At 44.3% G+C, this 20,569-nt stretch overlaps 1 protein-coding gene across 3 annotated transcripts in view; it reads left to right on the forward strand.

The window, feature by feature from the left end:
* Positions 1-6,455: 6,455 nt before the first annotated feature.
* ARK2N (arkadia (RNF111) N-terminal like PKA signaling regulator 2N) overlaps positions 6,456-20,569 on the forward strand; it is an 82,243-nt gene continuing 68,129 nt past the window's right edge. For 2 of the 3 annotated variants that reach the window (XM_073343456.1, XM_073343458.1), the window contains exon 1: positions 6,456-6,639. The gene's annotated coding sequence lies outside the window, so the exon portion shown is untranslated. Of the gene's footprint in view, positions 6,640-6,687; positions 6,877-20,569 lie in introns of those variants that run through there. The other variant, XM_073343457.1, reaches the window with a different exon arrangement.

The raw sequence follows: 20,569 nt of genomic DNA on the forward strand, positions 1-20,569 counted from the left end.
GGTGTGCAAAATATCAGTCTGATATTGTCTGTGTGAACTTACTGATGACGGCATCATTGGTGCTTTTCCTTACCAAGTTAGTATGAATTGGAAGGGTCTTAAAGGTGTCCCACCTTACTTTAAGGAATGTTTTGCTTCCTGAGCACTTGAATGGGTATCTCTAGATGCTGCTGTGTCATGGAGCTCTTGTAACAAATCAATGTTGATCTTTGTATGCCTTTTTCCTCCCTTACACAATGACTCTAAGGGGAATAATTCCAGGAGAGGCCATTAGAAAGCTCCACAGGAAAGTATGTATTCTGTTTCCCTAGTATGCACTTGATTTTTGGTTTGGTTGCAAACTGAAGCACAGCGTCAGAGAGATCCAAAGACTGGCCAATGGCATTTTCAAGTGATAAAATAGCAAGCGATATCAATCTCTTGTTGGCCATCATCGACCGAATATATGTTTTAATGAGCCTGAGCTTCGAAAAGTAGCGATCACCACTCACGACTGTGACTGGCAGTGTGAGCAGAATCCTCAAAGCTATCCACACATTTGGAAAAGTGTGCTTCAGCTCTGCATCATGAATGAATTGGAGAACCTGGGGTGGAGAGTGCTTCCCGTGTTGCAAAATGTGACAGGTGTTGTTCAGTTCAACGTAGAGATCTTTATCATTGACATCTGAACATTCCATTCCCCATGTGTCAGTGTCTGGCGAAGGTCTGTACAACTGTTCAAGAACATTACTAAGGTAATACAACCCCCCGCACCCCCACCCCCAGGTCCTTTTGTGGTGCTTCATTTGTCCAAACCTTTCTTCAAGGGACACTAAAGCAGTGTAAACGAGTGAGCAAAAAACCTCCCTCTTGAATTTTTCTTCCGAGCTTCCCATTACCTCATCTCTTCCCTCATAACCAAACTGTCTCTTCTGATGAATACAAGTTTCCTTGAAGACAGGCTCAACTCCTAAGTTTTCCGCCATTTCTTTGGCAGCAGTGATGGCACCTTCAAATCCATTATCTCTGTAGGCCACGATGAAATTAAGTCAGCTTCTCCTTAAAGTAGTAGTGGTCGCAATGTCCATCAACTGAGTTTGTAATGCTTTGCTTACAATGTTTACTTGGAACAGGATATTTGAAGTCAGTGATCTGGTTTTCCAGGCTTTGCACCTTGTGTTGGATTCTGGCCTTGGCTTTACTTGACTACAGCAGTTCCATGAGGGTGTCATAAACCTCAGACACTCGGTATTTCACTGGCCTTTCGCTGTCAATGCGGCTCTCCCAGCAAGTGTCACTAGTGGCTTCAGAGTCAGATTTGTAGCATTGTCCATGACCTACAGGATTTTCCACCTGATAGTTGATGCTGAAAACAGGATGTATATCCCTTGCAGTACTTTGAAGAGAGATATTGAATCTAAAGAAGACACTGCATCTGACACAACCAGGTTGAGGAAATGACAACCACAAGGCATGAAGAAAGCTTTTGAATTCAGCATAAGGATTCTTGCCAGGACACCACTGTTTCCTCCCTTCATATTCATGCTGTTATTGTAGCCTTGGCTGCGGCAGTTGTGAAGCTTTATTTTATTCTCATTCAAAACGTTCATGAAGAGTTCTGTTAAGCCTTTTCCAGTAGAGTCATCCACTGACTGGAAACAGATTAAGTGTTCCTTTACTTGGATACAGCCATCCTTGTCATCAGCAAATCTTACTGTAAATGACATCTTTTCCGTGTGACTAATGTTGGGAGTGCAATCCATTATTATGGCATAGTAATTCACTTTTCCAAGCCGCATCAATATGTTATCAAGAACCTTCCTTGCCATAAGGTCAATCAATTTGTTTTGAATTTGTAACCCTTCTGCCAGGTGGAGCCAGCAGCAACCAGGGCGGGGTTCAATATCTAGGGGTTCCTTTTCAACAATACAACACAGAACTGGCTCAAGCCCCCTCCCAGTAACCTGGGAAAATTACACACCACCCCTGGACACCTCTGACAGGCAATACTTTCCCACTTGCAAGCACAGAGTCTGAGTGTAGAAAAGAAACTTTTAATGAAAGGAGGGAACTCACCTGACATTAATTAGGGAAAACGCCACAAGCAGGATTCATAAACATAAACCTGTAAGCAGGATACCCACCCCAGAGTGTGTGGGGCAATTTCTTCTGTCTCATGTTCTTGAGTTCTACAACCAAAACTTCCTTTACTGTGCCACGCCTTCCCTTCGCCGCCGCCCCTGCTTCCTCACCATACCCTACTCACAGTGGTTGACCTTGGTCAGTGAGGACCGAGGGTTCAGAGGTGCATCTGTGTGAGTTCACCTCACACCTGGGGAAGAAGGTGATTGCTCCACCATCTGAGTGCTTGCTTTGGCTGGCTGCCTCGCCAGCCACTGTTCCTCGCTGCTTGGCTGCCTGGCCATTCTGCCAGCCGCTATTCCTAGCTGCATCTCGCTGGCTGCTCCCAATGACAAGCCACCTCCCGCCAGCTGACTGCTCGCCTTCTGCTGCCATCTGCCTCTCTGCTGTGACCTCTGCAGGTCAGTCTCTTAGTGACTGTCAGCTCTTAGGTTTCAGAGTAGCAGCCGTGTTAGCCTGTATCCACAAAAAGAAAAGGAGGACTTGTGGCACCTTAGAGACTCACAAATTTATTTGAGCATAAGCTTTCATGAGCTTTCGTGTAGAGCTTTCTTTTTGTCAGCTCTTAGTGATTTTTAGCTCTTAACAGGCTGGGCAGAAACACTGTCCCTGCACAAGTGATGTCAGCTCTTATTGAGCACTTAAAATAACAAAAGGTTCCTAATGGAGCCTATTTAGCTTTATCTTTGAAAAGTGGGGAGGAACAGGTTAAACCAGACCGTGGACCCTTAGGGAGAGTCCACACCTCCTAGCTGGGAAACATGTCTCCTCCTCACCCCTGTTACTTTCATCGGGGTCTGGCGTTCGAGCCCCTGGCTTAACGAGGTCCTTTCAGCTGAGGGTGACCTCCTTATTTGGGACAGGTTAAGCACAGTTTTGCTCCCCTTTACTCATACAATAAAGACAATAACATTAATAGAATCATAGGACTGGAAGGGACCTTGAGAGGTCATCTAATCCAGTCCCCTGCACTCATGGCATTACTAAGTATTATCTAGACCATCCCTGACAGGTGTTTGTCTGACTTGCTCTTAAAAATCTCCAATGATGGAGACTCCACAACCTCCCTAGGCAATGTATTCCAGTGCTTAACCACCCTGACAGTTAGGAAGTTTTTTCTAATGCCCAGCCTAAACCTCCCGTGCTGCAATTTAAGCCCATTGCATCTTGTCCTATCCTCAGAGGTTAAGAAGAACAATTTTTCTTCCTCCTCCTTGTAACAACCTTTTACATACTTGAAAACAGTTATCATGTCCCCTCACATTCTTCTCTTTTCCAGACTAAACAAACCCAGTTTTTTCAATCTTCCCTCATAAGTCATGTTTTCTAGACCTTTAATCATTTTTGTCACTTTTCTCTGGACTCTCTCCAATTTGTCCACATTGTCCTTCCTGAAATGTGGTGCCCAGAACTGGACACAATACTCCAGATGAAGCCTAATTAGCACAGAGTAGAGCAAAAGAATTACTTCTCGTGTCTTGCTTATAACACTTCTGCTAATACATCCCAGAATGATGTTTGCTTTTTTGGCAACAGTGTTACGCTGTGGACTCATATTTAGCTTGTGGTCCACTAGGACCTCCAGATCTCTCTTTGCAGTACTCCTTCCTAGGCAGTCATTTTCCATTTTGTATGTGTGCAATTGATTGTTCCTTCCTAAGTGGAGTGCTTTGCATTTGTCCTTATTGAATTTCATCCTATTTACTTCGGACCATTTCTCCAGTTTGTCCAAGTCTCTCCTTTTCCCCAACTAGCTGTCAGGAAAGAACTCATTCAGACCCTGCTTACAAATTGTTTTGCTGTAGTAATGGTCGATAGCTTCTTTACGAACTACTCAATGCAGGTGCTCACGCATGACATTGTCATATTTCCCAAGGAGCGCTACTAAACTGAGGAAATTACCATTATGTTCCGTGAACAACTTATCCAAACCCCAGAAAGGCAAATTATTCTTTGCAGGGAAGAGGGTAATTGAGATCAGAGCTTGAGCACGTTCCTTCAAAGCTGGGTTTCTACATTAATAATGCGCTGGTTTTCTGGATCTACGCATTTATTCAGCTTGAACCTGGACTGGAACGCCATCCATTTGGAGTAGGCCATAAAATGGCCAGATGCCTTTTCATGTTGCTTCAAAGCATCAGCTAAGTTATGCCAGTAATTGTACCCCGAAAGCACAAGCAATCATTTGGCATTCTTGTCAAATATTTTGCAATAAAAACAGAACACGTTGTCTATTGATTCTGAGTAAACTAGTTAATGCCGATTCAGTTTCTTAGCATTCTTGAGCACTCTTTCACAGTGTGACTTTGAGAAGTGTCGCTTCTGCTCATTTACTGGAAACATCATATCCTTGAATTTGCCCAGCCCCTTCAAAATTTTATGATCAGTAGCGGCAGAGTTCAGGATTTCTGGCCATAAAGCAGGATCTGATGTATCGATTTGTGGGGTGTAATTTTTCTCACTGCTGTTTCTGTCATCATGCGAGGCTGATTCTTCTCTATTGTTTCTCTCCTTTTCATGTAAACCAGATTTTTCTTTATCATCACTCTCCTTTACATCGCCAGGAAAACTGGACGATTCTTCATCACTTTCCTCACATTTCTATTCCTTATCAGGTAAATCTGCTAATTCCTTAGTAATAAGACTTCCATAATTTACACTTTGCTCCTCAATTTCTTCTGCACTGGGACGCTCACTATTGCCTAAAGCAGGGGTGGCCAACCTGTGGCTCCAGAGCTGCAAGGCTCCTCAGACGTTAATAGGTGGCTCCTTGCATATGTGCTGACTCCAGGGCTGGAACTACAGTTGCTAACTTTCCACTGCTCAACCCTAGGCCCTGCCCCCAGTCCACCCATTCCCCCAAGGCCCCCACACCTTCCCCTGAGCCTGCTCCTCCCACTCCTTCCCCCGTGCCCTTGCTCCTCCCGCTCTATCCCAGAGCCTCCTGTACACTGCGAAACAGCTGATCACGGTGGGCAGGAGGTACGGGGAGGGAGGGAGAGGTGCTGATCGGCAGGGGTGCCAGCGGGCAGGAGGTGCTGGGCCTGGCGGGGTGAGTGTGGGGTCTGCTCCTGTATTACTGTGGCTCTTTGGCAATGTACATTGGTAAATTCTGGCTCCTTCTCAGTCTAGCCACCCCTGGCCTAAAGCCCAGTCTGTGTTGTTCTGTTTCAGATATTTTCCCATCAAATTTGCCCCTTGCTTCAAATGAGATTGCAGCTGAACTTTTTGCTTCCTATATTGAGCATGTGAAAGCTTCTTTGGGGTCATCTTTTATTTTCTATGGGGAAAAACAGACCGTATTAGGGAGAACAAAAGTCTATATTCCGCAGTCTTAGAAAGTTATCAAACATTATGTGTTAAGCATGGCAAAAGGAGTAACAGTATTTCTTTTATATTGTTGCTTAGATAAGGGTTCAATAGTTATTTCTGGTGTCTCATTAAATAGTCCTTTATTAGTCTGTATTTACTCTCTTCAAGTCTTAAACCCCAAAGTACTTTCACAATTACACAATATTGCAGCTGGGCTCTCACTTCACTCCGTATCTCACTGACTGACTGGCAGGGCCCTGCCCCTTACGCACCCACGAGGCTCTGGCTGACAAGATTCGAGGCGGTTCAAAGAAAATGTCGTTCTCAAAAAATCTGGAAGGTTGCACGAGATACTGCAAAGGTCCGGAACGTTCCGCAGCCGGAACCCCTGAAACATTTTACTTCAAACATTCTGTTTTCCCATGTGTCGCTAACAACACAGAGGGCACCTCCAGCCTGGCCCTGCCTGAGCCTGGCGGCCCTGGACACCCCCCGTGAGCATGGGGCTGCAGAGTTAACTGGTTTGTGTCTAGCCCGTCTCTTTCAGCCCCATCCATCAGGGGCTTGCCAGGGCTGCCCTGCCTTGCCAGAGGGTGATACCAAAGCCCTTCCCATGGGGCCCCAGAGGGAGCTGACAGGTGAGGCTCCGGGTCTCTTCGAGGGGGGGAGAGAAGCGGGACTGGGAAGAGGCTCTGGCTCCCATCCCTCTGGACGGGACCCTAGGTCGGAGGCTCTGGATTACCCCCCGACTCCCCAGAGGAGCGGGGTCTCCCTGGTTCCTTTCCCCATGGGGCCCTGGAAGGAAGGGTTCCGGCTGCTCCCGCATCCCCATGGGGCCCTGGGGGGTGGGGGGGGGCTCGGCCGGCTCCCACTCTTCGGGGGCCGGGCTGGGGGCGGTTCCCGTTCCTGCGGGGCAGGGGGGAGGCGCGGCGGGGGCGGGCCGCCAGGTGGCGCTGCAGGGGCCAGCGGCGGGGTCGCTCTGTGCGCGGCACGGCGCTCGGCGGCAGCCCGGTCCCGGCCGCCGGAAGTGACGCCGCGAGCGGAGCCGAGCGGCCTCCGGTGACATTTTCTCTCGGTGGCGCTCAGGGCGGGGAGCGGGGCAGGCGGCGGCGGCGACCCGGCCTCGGCCCCCCATGTCCGAGCTGCTCCCCCGCGAGGGGGAGGCGAGGAGGAGCCGCAGTGGCGGCGGCGGCGGCGCTGGCACTGGTGAGCGACGCGCGTTCAGCCGCTGGGGGCTCGGGCCAGTCTCGGGGGACCCGCCCGCGCGGCCTGCGCTCTCGGAGAAGCCGGGCTCGCTGCCCCCCCCCCCCGCCCCTCGCGTCAGGCCGGGCTGGGCGGAAGAGGCCCGTACACCCGCCCCCAGCGCGCCGGGACTGGCAGGAGGCGCGGCCTCGGGTGGGATCCGCGTCTCCCCCTCTCCGGGCCGGGGAGGAAGCCCGTGAGGTGAGGCCGAGGCCGGGCCCGGGCCCGGGTCCCGGCGCGCTGCAGCGGGCTGGGCCCCGAAGGGATGCCGGGAGGGGCCTGCGGCCTTAGAGTGCGCAGCGCGGGCTCAGTGCGCGGGCGGGAGGGGCCCGGCTCTGGTGCCAAGGCGCCGGGTGAATTCTGCGTGGGGGTGGGATTCAGGGGTGGTTCCAGCACCCCAGTGCCCGTGTGAAGGCCGGGCCCCCTGGCGGGAGGTCACATCCGCACCCTTGAGCTCCGGGAAATGCAGTTCAGCGCACCAGGGGGTGACTCTTAAAAACTTGATAGCTTCTGGGGCGGCTTTCAGGAGCCCTTAGGTGTATCTCTCTCTCTCCCCCCCTCCCCCGCCCATTCTACCACATGGCGGGAAGTGTGGGAGTGCAGCACCTCACTTCTGGTTTCAAGAGAAGCCCAGTAGAGACCTTTAGTGTGTCGGGATTTGTTCCAGTCCAGGCTGTGGAGTGCCGTTTGAAGTGGGGGCCAATAGAATTTGCTTCTCTGCCTGACCTTTCTCTTTCTCTCAGGCACCCCACCACCCAGCAGCCTGGTCCTCTGGCCCATGAGTCCCTACACCCATCCTCTCCAAATTTTGAACCAGTGATGCTGCAGTCTGGCATGTGAGGTTGTAGCACCACTCAGGTTTGACCCAGTTGCCCTTCCATCATGATGGAGGGGCAACTGGGCCAAATTGGAGTGGGTGGCATTGTGACCCCGGTGCAAACTTGAGTGCTGCCGCAACCCCGTGTGCCAGGTGGGAATGCCATTCACTCAGATTTGGTTCAGCTGCCCCTCCATCATGACACAGGAGTGTCCTGAGTGGCGTTGCAACCTGGAGTGTGGGGTCAAAGCGCCCTCAGGTTTGGCTCAGTCAAAAAGTGGTCACGTCCCACTCCCCCCCCACCACTCCAGCTCTGCTGCCTGTCATTCTAGTTATAAACTCTTATGCTCATCCCATCTACCTTTAGGGATCTTACTTACCATGTTTTTTTTTTAATTAATATTATTGTGGACAGAAAGAATACATAGGGGTAACTGAAATAATGGTTCCTGGTGTTCAGGTTTACTAGGTTAGTGCCAGTGAGCATTGATGTGATGTTTTGTGTTCATTCATGTCCTGACTTAAAAGCTCAACTCTCAAGTTTTCCAGTTGCCTTTATAGCCCCATAATCTGTTGTAATTTGATTACTCTAGTTCACTGAATCTGTTTTGACAATGCTGGGAAGCACATTTTTGGTTTCTTAACTTAAATAGTTCTAGAAAGAAATTTACATAATCTAATACCATAATATGTTTTGTTTGAAAAGCCCCTGGAGACAAATGTATGCCTAATTTATGTAATAAATAATAGACCTATCTAAATTTATGCAAAAGTTCCAATTCGAGAGTTTATGATGAGTTCAAATTGTGTTTTCCTTACTTAGGCAAATCTCCCATTGACTTTAATAGGAGTTTCTACTGAGTGACAGTAGGACTTGTCACTGAAGCTTTAAGTAGAAAGACCTTTTAAAAATACTGTAAATAAAACTTCACTGTCCTGCTTGGTGTAAGAAAGACACTATGGCCATAAGTGCACACTACTACGTATGCCAGCAATTTATGTCAGTCAGGAGTGTGAAAAATAGCACCCAGAGCGACATAAATTATGCTGGCATAAGTGGTGGTGTGCGCTTCTCCTGCTGACATAGCTACTGCCGCTTGTTGGGGGTGGTTTAATTATGTTGATAGGAGAGCTCTCTCCCCTTGGCATAGAGTGGCTGTATGAGAGATCTTACAGTGGTGCAGCTGCATTGGAACAGCTGTGCCGCTGTAGCTCTCTAGTGTAGACATAGCATAAGCTGTTGAATATATTTCAGATGACATTTTCTAATGTTTGAGCTTTTCTTTTTGGTCCTACTCATTGTTATAAATTCTGGCATTTTTGGACAGACTTTTCCAAAGTTGTCTTCACTCTTATTCAGAATACTGAAGAATCTATTCTTAAATCTATCTGATTCTATGTAATTTAAATATACTTCTGAAATGTTTTTAATCTTTAAAGAAATCAGCCAAATAATTTGTGCTCTGAGAAGTTTACACATTTGCCTTTGTAGTCTTTTTGGGAAGTCATAACTCAAACAGCGTAGTTATAAAGTTTCAAACTTTTGATGATAGCTAGTGTTAATATATAAGTAACACACAGTTTCTGACTTTGTTTCAAAGACGGTTAGAACTCCTGTGTAGAAATGCTAGTGTCAAATGTTTTACTGGAATCAGTGAATCTTGGCTATTAAAGTCAACCAAACAAATCTTTGCTGAAATACCTAACAGTGTTCCTTTAAATATATCAAATTTCTGTTATCTTCTGAAAAGTTTTGGGTGGCACAGGATTTTCTGTGATTTGGGTATAGCAAGCGCACAACCTTTTTTTTTCTACATGAAGTTTAGATCCATGTATAAGTAAATCGGTATCACCCAATCAGTGAGATGAAATGTGGTGCAATCAACACAGCAACCATTCCTAAGACTCTAATGACATGCTTGATCAACATGTGAGTGCTGTACTCTTGAGCAGTTTATCTGCTTGGTTAATGATCTGGAAGAGTCAGGTGTTTACAAAAGAAACTGATCCAGAGAAGGGTTTTATTACTTGGAGACTTGAATGGCTGGTAAAATATCAGATAATAATGCCAGTGTACTTATAATACCAGTGTTTTGTTAAGTGAATAATGAGGGGGTGAGGGGCAGAAAAGATGCTGGAAAATGATTGCTGAATATAGTAGCTGCATATGAACAGAAAGATTAAGATAACAGTTCAGATTCATTTTTATCTATCTCTATTTATATACACACTTGTATTTTTAAATTATAAGTGCCAGCTATCCCTATCTGCTTTTCAAACTAATCATTAGTTGGCTGACTTCTTATAGGCATCTCAGCAGAAATGTCTCGAGTAGAGATTCGAAAGAGGAAAAGATAGTGACCTTATGTTTACAAAAAGAAAAGGAGTACTTGTGGCACCATAGAGACTAACAAATAAATTGGTTAGTCTCTAAGGTGCCACAAGTACTCCTTTTCTTTTTGCGAATACAGGCTAACACGGCTGTTACTCTGAAACTTGTGTTTACAGTTACTTGTGTTTACTTGTATTGTGGTAGTACCTGGTCTCATACTAAAATAGGCATTGTAAAAAGTGCAGCAAAAAGACTACATGCTCTGAAGAGCTTACAGTTTATAAGATAACAAACAAATGGTACAACAAACAGATGATGAAGGAAATGCAAAGCAACAGCCAGGCAACTAAGAATAGCATGATAGTCAGTGGTCACAGCACATGCCATGTAAATCCTCCTGAATTGTAAAAGAAGACATGGAAGCACCTGTGGGAAGCTGACAGACTGGTAGATAAGGCTACCATCAACAATGCAGAGGACATGGGGGTTAATGAAGTAAGGCTGGACGAACAAAGAATAGAAACAGAATTGTGAATGGCCTTGAAGATTAAGTAGGAAGGAAGGATACAGTGGAGAGATCCAAAAAAGGGTATGGTTTAGTCAAAGCAGCAAGTAACATACCTGCTGTCAACTTCGCCTGTTGCTCTGATCACACCTCTCCTCTTTGAATCCCTTCACTGTCTTCCCAATTATACTGCATCAAGTTCAAGCTTTCTCTGTTTGTTTTTAAAGATCTTCATGGCTCTGTGTTCTTACTTGCCCATTTCCTTTTGTCTTATTGTGACCACTCCCATATCCTTTGCTCCACCGACAATGCAAGTTTCATCACAAAAGCATCTGTGTCCCTTGAACCTGTAGTTTCCGCAGATGTTACAGTATAAAGGAGTGGCTGCAGGTTGTATTTGCTTAAAGAAGGTGGTTAGAACTCCGTTGGCTGTGTTTATCCCCCCCACCCAGTTCCCCCCGTCTACACTGCTAACTGAAGGTTTTTGAAAAATTCTTGTAGATTTTAAAGGAACACAATGAACTTTTATTTCTCTGAACACTTTATTACCTACAGATACTAGTAACCTCTAAGGTTCCTAAAACTGAAAGGTCACAGGAAAAGTGTCTGTATTTTAATATACTCTTCATTTGACCTCACTGAGTCTGTAACATAATAATATTAAAATGTGACCTAAAACTGCAGATACTGATAGGGGACTGCTGAGCAAGTGTAGTAAGTCTTTTATCTCCGTTAAAACTGACTAGACTTGAAGCTAATGGTGTTCATATTGCAAAACGTGTATCCACATTCAACCCAGAGGGCCTTCAGTTTTGCATTTAACTTTTAGCTGTATTGAAAGCCCTAGGAGTTGCTGAGCTACCACAGCACTAGTGCCTGCTCCAATGAAATAGTGTTATCTCCCTTAGTCTATTTATAGTGATGATGATTTCCATGGTGGACTGACAAACCAAGCTGTTCAGTTCTCATTAATATATGTGTCATTAATCACATGATCTTAAAAGCAAGTCAGTAAAATTAGTATTTTCTTCCCTTAGTTAATTGTACTGTTATAATTGAGAGGAGTATAGGGGTTTGTATAAAAATCCATAACAAAAAATACTTGGTGTGTAGCATTAGATAATCTTCAGTATTGGTAACACCTTCATCATAGAGAATTATTATCCCTATGTTAGGTAAGAAACTGAGCTAGAGAGGTTGCAACTGAACTGGTGGCATAGATGAAGTCCAGGCCAGTGTTATAGCCAGGATTAAAACTAAATAGTTCCTTGCTCCCAGTCCGGTGTTCTCTTAGAATACGTTCCCCTGTTCACACGCATCTGTAATACATTTTTCATAACTGAAGAGGCCAACACAATTGTATTATTGTTACCTTATTTCGCTTAGATTTTTGACGCTTATATAGTAATTTTACTCATTCAAGATTAAAAACTAGGCACAACATCTGAGTTAGTGAGATGTTGCTCTTACTCAATTACAGATGGGTTGCCTGAGGCACAGGAAGGTCAAATAATACGCCCATGGGCATGCAGTGGGTTGAGTTCAGATCCAGGGTGGTCCATTATCCTCTGTTTTCTCTGAATTTAATTGTGTAGCTGCCTTTCAAACAGAATATGCATAACTCACTTAGCATAATATATTTACTTTCACAGATATACTATGCCTCTCTTGATGCTCAATCTTTGTGGAGAAATCTTAAATTGTTATGATGTTTACATCAGGCTACTTTTAATCACAAATAACAGGTATTTATTTAAGGCTAGATGTAGGTATCAGTGTGTGTATTTAAGACACTTTCAAATTTACATTTGCACCACTTTAATTTCAAGAGGTTACTGAAATTATGGCTTTGGGTATTTATGGTGAAATTCTCCTTTTCTAATAGTATCCTATAGACATTGTTTCTCTGTACCTTCTTAAACTTTCCAGAAAGGTGGACATGCGTAACCTGATCACATATGGGAAATTTAACTCCTATCCCAGCCTGCTCCATCAGTGTTTATCAATGGTCTTGAGTTTTAGTCATTGATAAAACTGTACAAGGCTTCCTTTCACAGAAGCTGACATTACTGTTTCCATTTTGGGTAAACTGAGGTGAAGCAGTTAAGTGACTTGCCCAAGTTTACAAAGCGAGTGGCAGAGCTGGAAATATGCCCAAGGAGGCCTGACTCAATCCACTCTAAATGATAGATTACAATTGCTATTGCACTCTTTTTCTAAGTTAGATAATTGTCTATTTTGCTTAAGCAATTATTCCAATATTTAAATGTACCCTATATTAGTTTGTCATAATGCTGATATCCATCTCTGGTAATGCTGGGAAATCAGGCTGACATTCGTTAGCAGGAAAACAGTTTAAGACTACTAGACTTCTCAGTTTTATCTTGGCTTTCTAATCAGTTGTCAGCTTCCAGTCCACCCACTTCACTCTGCCAGTTCTGTCTTTTCTGAGAATGCTTTCCCAGGGAATTCAAGATGACTGTATAGCAAGAACTGGCACAGCCTCTTAGGGAAAGAGGTGGTGAGTACAGGAGGGGGATTGGAGACTGACTACTGATTGCGTATGCTTGTCACTGTGGCTGAAGTTAAAATATTTTAAGTGAGCTCACTTAATGTAATATTTTCTATAAACTGTGTGGAATCTCCCACAGAAAAAATACAGGGCCTCAAAGCAGTTTGATCCAAACTTTCTACTTTATGCAGAGTTTCTCTTCTTCCTCTTTAGATGATCACTGATAAGGACTGTTGACATTGGGCATTGGTACAGGGCAATAATTTAAAAAACCCTAATACTACAAGTTCAGTACAAACAATATGCAAGTTGACTTTCAGTATAAGGCATTTTGGATAAACTCGTAACCTAAAGAGATGGTATGAGTTACCTGTTGAATATATAATACCATTGCTGTTAGATGGACTAGATCTAATAGGTTGCCTCCGTTAACACTTGTAGCCAGTCAGGCACCTTTGACAAGACTAGAGGCATTCAGCAAAATAGCTGCAAAGAGAATACTTTTCTTTGTCTTTAGTGAAGCAGAAACTGACCTTTGGGGGGAAAAAACATGCTATGACTGACTTTAACATTTGATAAATGAGAAGTATTTAATATCTAAATTAACATATTTGAGAGGAGAGTGAGGTCAAGCACACTGCAGGCTAGTCTGAGGACGCTGACAGTGCCTGTAGCAAACCCTGTCTCCAGACTGTCAAGGTAGCACCTTTCACTAGCACTAGTTCACTTTAATTAAGAGGAAAAGTAAAGGAAGTATTGCAGTTGTTTATTCTCTTCTATAATATTAAAACCTTGGGGGTTAATGATAAAAGCACAGTGTAGCAATGCGTGTTAATTTCACTGAATGAGGCTGCAGCAATATTTTCATGCTAAACTCTGTAGCAGAGCTTGCAGGTACAGCTAGCAAGAAAGTTGGCGCGATTATAGTTGGCTGTTGCTCCCTGTGACAGACTGACAATATTCTGTATTATCCTGAATAAATTTTATGGAATTAAGGTAAAATTTATTGAATTAGGGTTAATATCTCTGAGGTACGTTGTATTAAAAATGCAATTATATATGTGTTGTGGCATTGTATATACCTTCCGTAGTCGGGGATGTTAATATACTTTCTCCTATCAACCTTTTGAAGCCACCCCTCTGGAGAGGTCTGCATATACTAGTTCAAACTGGATTCTCCAGGGCCCAGCGGGCAAAGAAAGGGTTTGTGGATAAATAAGCCTGGTTTTAAACTGGCTCAAGGCCTTCTTCCTCATCCAGCAAATGGACAGGACCCTGATCCATGGAGGGTCCCAATCCTTAGTGGAGGGTTGGAAGGGCCGGGTGCTTGTTCTGAGCTGAAGCTGTGATGAATTGGTAACTGCAAGAACTCCCCTTTGGTTGTGGGCAGGTGGAGAGGGGAAGGGTTTGAAGGACAGTTCCTATTAGAGCTCATTTTAGGGTTATTTTCATTTCAGTAGGTTCTTTCATTGTTTTCTATGTGTTTTCTCTGTAATGCTTTTTACCTTAAGAGGCTTGCATGGGAAGTGCTGTGTGGTGACTTATATCTGTAGCACCTGATAACCTTCTCTAAAGAGAAAGCAAGCAGGTGTCCTCAAACAACCTGACTGTACTGGGAAATATACAGTGAAGTCAGGGAACTGTGCAGCCTGGAAATAAGCTGGTCAGAAGGGAGAGGGATGCGGGTCTCCACCCAAGAGAGGTGGAAGCTGGAAGCCTGAGAAGAGTAGGTGCCCTGGCTGGACCACTGAGGAGCAACACGGGTGCAATTGAACTGTGAAACTCCCTGGCCACAGAATACCTGTATTTTTCCAGGATTTACAATACAGTTTGATTAGCAGCATGTAAGCAGAACACCTGATGACAATATTTTTCAAGACATAAGGAAATGGATGCTGTATAATGTGGCTGATACCCTATCTATATCCATGATTTCATCCAATAAAATGTACTATATTTTGAAAACTGACTTATAGCCTTAATTAAAAGCGGTGTGCAGTAGCCCTTTGAAGGCTGTGGGTTGAGCCTGGCTGGATATCAATTCAGCATGGTGTGAGGGAATTCAGGAATGGTAGGTTGCTGCAAAACATGCTAGGACGGAGTGCCATGGAATTCTGGTTAGAGAGGAAGTTTTCACAACCCAATTTAAAAAAAAAAATTCTAGGGCTATATAGATACTATAGAGCCTATATAACTCAATTTTCAAAAATAATTTGAATTTAGAGTAGAGACTTAATTTTGTCACACATGATCAGAAAAGTTTTTTCTTCTGTTTTTCCCAATATGTGTAATAAATCTAATCTTTTTTGTCTATATACTTCTTTGCTGAAGTACGATACTTGGATAAGGGCATGCAATTAAGATTGAGGGGATTTAAAAATACAAACTAGTGAATGCTGAATTCTTTTAATATTAGGGGTCTACTATAGGAGTGGGTGGTGAGGTTCGGTGGCCTGCAATGTACAGGAGGTCAGACAAATCAGTGGTTTTCAAACTTTTTTTCTGGTGACCCAGTTGAAGAAAATTGTTGATGCCTGTAACTCAACGAAGCTGGGGATGAGGGGCTTGGGGTGCGGGAGGGGGCAGGGGCTTGGGGTGCGGGAGGGGGTCAGGGCTCTGGCCTGGGGGTGCAGGCTCTGGGGTGGGACCGGGAATGAGGGATTTGGGCTGTGGGAGGGAGGCTCCGGGTTTTGCGGGGGGCTAAGGGCTGGGGCAGGGAGTTGGGATGTGGGAGGGGGTCAGGGTTTTGGGCTGGGGGTGCAGGCTCTGGGGTGCGGCCAGGAATGATGAGTTTGGGGTGCGGATTTGGGGCATGGGCTTATCTCTGGCAGTTCCCGGTCAGTGGCACAATGGGGGTCCTAAGGCAGACTTCCCGCCTGTCCAGGCATCGCGGATTCCGCTGTGCCTCGGAAGTGGCTAGCAGCAGGTCTGGCTCCTAGGCGGAGGCACGCAAGCGACTCTTTGCGGCTCTCGCCCGCAGGCACCGACCCCCATTGGTTCCTGGCCAATGGGAGTGCAGAGCCAGTGCTCAGGGCAGGGGCAGTGTGTGGAGCCCCATGGCCCCCCCTGCCTAGGAGTTGGACCTGCTGGTTGCTGCTTCCGGGGCACAGCATGGTGTCGGAGCTGGTAGGGACTAGCCTGCCTTAGCTGGGCAGCACCGCCAACGGGACTTTTAACTACCTGGTCAATGATTCTGACCAGAGCCGCCATGACTGAGTGCCTTACATTTCGCAACCCAGTACTGGGTCGCAACCCACAGTTTGAAAACCACTGGACTAGGTGATCATGATGGTCCCTTCTGTCCTTAAAGTCTGAGTGAGACTATTTAAAGGGAATAGTGTTGTTCTCTAAACATGCTAGGTTTACCAGCTTCTCTACTCTTTTCTTACAGTGTGAGGGTGATATTACTATATTTCTCCTACTGCCAATTCAGTATTGCCTTATTCTTCTTCAAAAACAAAAAATAATCAATGCAGGTACCAGAGTACTCAGGAGAACAATCCTATGCTAGTGACTAATAAATTTAAAGTGCCTCTTATTTAGAGTTACCAGTAGTACCATTCAGTCCATGATGCTGCTATTACCAGCTGGAGGGGAGAGAGTGGGTTTGATCATGCATCCTAGGGCCTCCTTGAGCCAGAATAGTTGAAGAGCATATTGTCCATTTATGGAACCAAAGTGCGTGTAGTTAAAACGTAACAATCATCTGCTTTCATTCAGCTTTAGTTCTAAAATTCCTCCTCTCCTGCCTTGTCCTCATAACTTATCATAATTTACTACTTATCTACATCAACTGATGGGCAGAATATTATAATACATCTGGTGCTAAATAATCTTGGATTCCCATTAGCATCACAAGAAATTTTATGCAGTCATAAACAGAGCAACTGTGCTAGTGGTCAAAAGAATCTTCACTCCCACACCACCTGCAATATCTCAACCCAGACTGCAGTTGACAGCTTCAGACCAGAGTCGCTCTCATTGTGAAGAGCTCTCATGCCTCCTTTGTTGAAAGGATCAAAATAATTATTTTATTACAGTAGTTCTCGGGTTCTCAAGTCTGGTCAGTGTCCCATTGTTAAGAAGTGTATAAACATGGAATAAAAGACAGTCCCTACCCTGAAAGGTTTATAGTCTAAACTGAGAATTTGAAGTAGTCTTTTATGTGACCCAATTGTACAAATGGGAATTCTTAATCAGAAAGCTGTGATTTATATCAAATGGACCTGTTACCCCCGTGGTTGTTGGAGAGTAGTTGGGTCCTCTATTGATCAACATTATCAAAGTTTCTCATTGTGGGCAATCGCACTGATCACGCTAAATTGCACAGTAACCTAGATAGTTCTCGAGCCAACTAGCAACCCCACTTTTGTCCCCAAAATTATCAAGAAAGTGGTTCTGAGAATAGTCCAGCAGAAGCTGATCTCAATCAATGTTCTTAGACACTTTAGTCAGGTTTCAGATGAGGATATGGCACTGGTACCACCTGTACTCACTTTCCAAATGGGTATATATATTCATCCTGCTGGGTTTATAAGAACGGCCATACTGGGTCAGACCAAAGGTCCATCTAGCCCAGTATCTGGTCTTCCGACAGTGGCAAGGTACCCCAGAGGGAACGAACAGAACAGATAATCATCAAGTGATCCATTCCTTGTCGCGCATTCCCAGCTTCTGGCAAACAGAGGCTAGGGAACAACACCATCCCTGCCCGTCCTGGCTACTAGCCATTGATGGACCTATCCTCCATGAATTTATCTAGTTCTTTTTTGAACCCTATTATAGTCTTGACCTTCACAACATCCCCTGGCAAAGAATTCCACGAATTGACTGTGCGTTGTGTGAAAAAACTACTTTTTGTTTGTTTTAAATCTGCTGCCTATGGATTTATATAGAGGCAATATATTTTCTGTCTTATTATCTATCCCTTTCTTAATGATTCCCAATGTTGTTTGCTTGTTTCACTGCCGCTGCACAATTGTGTACATGTTTTCAAAGACTTATCCCCACTGACTCCAAGATCTTTCTTGAGTGGTAACAACTAATTTTAGACCCCATAATTTTATATGTATAGTTGGGATTATGTTTTCCAATTTGCATTACTTTGCATTTATCAACATTGAATTTCAACTGCCGTTTCGTTGCATAGTCACCCAGTTTTGAGAGATCCTTTTGTAGCTCTTTGCAGTTTGCCTGGGACTTCACTATCTTGAGTAGTTTTGTATCATCTTCAAATTTTGCCACCTCACTGTTTACCCCTTTTTCCAGATCATTTATGAATATTCTGATTAGTACTGGTCCCAGTACAGACCCCTGGGGGACACCCCTATTTACCTCTCTCCATTCTGAAAACTAACCATTTAGTCCTACCTTTTATTTCCTATCTTTTAACCAGTTACCGATCAATGAGAGGATCTCCCCTCTTATCCCATGACTGCTTACTTTGCTTAAGAGCCTTTTGTGAGGGACCTTGTCAAAGGCTTTCTGAAAATCTAAATTCACTATATCCACTGGATCCCCCTTGTCCATGTGTTAGCAGCAGCCTTCAGTTCTGTTTGATCATACTGTGCTGTAGACTTCTATACAAGAGCTAGCAATGATAGATAGACCCAAGTTTGAATCCATGCTCTGCCTGATTTGGAGCAGTGACCTGAACCCAGATGTATTCAAATAGCTGCTCCAAATTATGCAGATCAGTGGTTTGAGGGGTTTTGTGCAGCTCTGGTGAGTGCCCGAACCACTGGGCTATTAGCTATTATGGGGCAGATGTCCGTTGAGAGTGCGTGTATGTGTGAGAGAAAGAAAAAGGGCTGACCTGACTTAGGTGCCTAACTCCAAGAGGTAGTTAGGCACCTAACTACCTTTGACGGATGGTGCTTAGATGCTGCACCTCTCCTTGGAATTATTACTGGCTAGTTTAGGCAGCTCCCCACTCAGTGTGTTGGCTTCTGTGAATCCCTCTTTTAGGAACCTAACTCTCCCCATAAAATGCAGGGGGAGGCTGGGCACTTAACTTGGAGCTGTAAATACTACTGGCTGGCAGGGCACCTGAGTCCCTTTGTGGATCGAGTGTCTTCTGTCTCCATTTTTAGGAACAAGCAGTTTATAAAAATCCATTTCCCTTGAATTCAGAGGGAAGAAGTCTTGTAGATTTGAAAACGCCGGCTACTCACAACAATGGAATATAGACAGCCAGGCACAGTGGAAGGGAAACGCTTAACAAAGCAAACACACCTTAACTTCTGTCCTCTTCTCCTGTATATTTAACTCATGAATTTATTTTAGCAAGGAAAATGAGTTTGCTTGGTTCCCTTTCAGCTGGTGAGTGCGTATAGAGTGCCAAGTGCAGGCTCATGTCCTACAGGTATGTTTTGGATTATCTTGGCTGGTCAGTCTTGACTAGTTTTCTTTAATAGTCTCCCTTTTTCAAGTTCACCTATATTAATATTTTTAAATGGAGGTTTTTTACTCTAAATTCTTGCTTGCTTATACTGGAAAAGGACTTTTTTTTTTTTTTCCCAAGAATGCAGAGGTGTTTCACATACCCTCTCTACTGAGTCTTGGTTGGTTTGTATACACAGTCTGAGGGCTTAATAGAAATAGTTTATTTTTTAACCTCATTTGTTTATGCAAAACCAGTTGAAACAGAGCTTTAGTTTCATCCTTTCATCTCATGTTTCTGTAACCATATTGGTTGGAAAGGATGGAGTGTCCAACCTTTTAGGATTGCTGCTGGGCCTGAGTTATGAATTAACTGGCTAAACAGCCAAGTCCACTCCCCAAAAATGTTCCTTAGGTAGAATGGTGTGCTATTGAATCAGCTTTAGGAGAGCATTTTTCTAAGGACCATCTATATAAAGAAGTACAGTATCCAGAAGGTGGTGGTATAGTGGTGTGAAAAAGGCTAGACACTCTAAAGCAGCCCAGGTTTCAAATTCAAGCAAAGATGACTCCACCATCTTGAGTTAAACCGAGTGCCATGCAGTCTTCTGTTGTTTTATGTATATGGATATGCCTGGCATCTTCTACGAGCAGACAAAAAGATGTGGTGTTGGAGCTTGCAGAGTAAATCTGATCAAGAGCTCAGTAAAAATGACAGACTGTGGTGGGTGGGAAGGAAAACGTCCGTACTTGCACACCTGTCTTGAGGGAGGCTAGTATTTCCAGCAGAGAAAGGACCAATTGAATTGATTTAGTTTTGCTTGTTTCCTTTGTTTACTTAGATATTTTTGTTGTTGAACATTTATATAAAACTTGAGTTCAGTGTTAGATTATCATTGATGGGCTTCACTGAAGGAGTAAAGAACGGTTTTGAATGGAGAGGGTGGCCTATTGGTACTAAAGGGGAGGGAGGGAGTTCCAAGCATAAAAGATGGCATGAAAATCATGAAGACCTATATATGGGTCTTTTGGATTAAATCTTAAAATTGGAGGGCATTAAAGGTCTCACAATTCTCTTTGTAAGAGTAGGAATTTGCTTCAGTGTCCTTTGCCAAAGCTTCCTCTCTTTGCTTTACTGTGCAGTAGTGCATCCCTGCACTTCAGAGGTGACTGTAATTACATGTGGTGGAGTATTTAGACAGTGTGCGAGCTTGTATACCTAAACATACTTGGGGATCTTTCAGTCTGCTACATAAACGTAAAATATATAGGCAGCAATAATTTTAGGCTGAGATAATGAGAATATAAACTTTCATCATATTCTTTAGAATGCTCTCGGCAGTGAGG

This window comes from Lepidochelys kempii, chromosome 5, assembly GCF_965140265.1.
Source record: "Lepidochelys kempii isolate rLepKem1 chromosome 5, rLepKem1.hap2, whole genome shotgun sequence".
Taxonomy (NCBI): Eukaryota; Metazoa; Chordata; order Testudines; family Cheloniidae; genus Lepidochelys; species Lepidochelys kempii.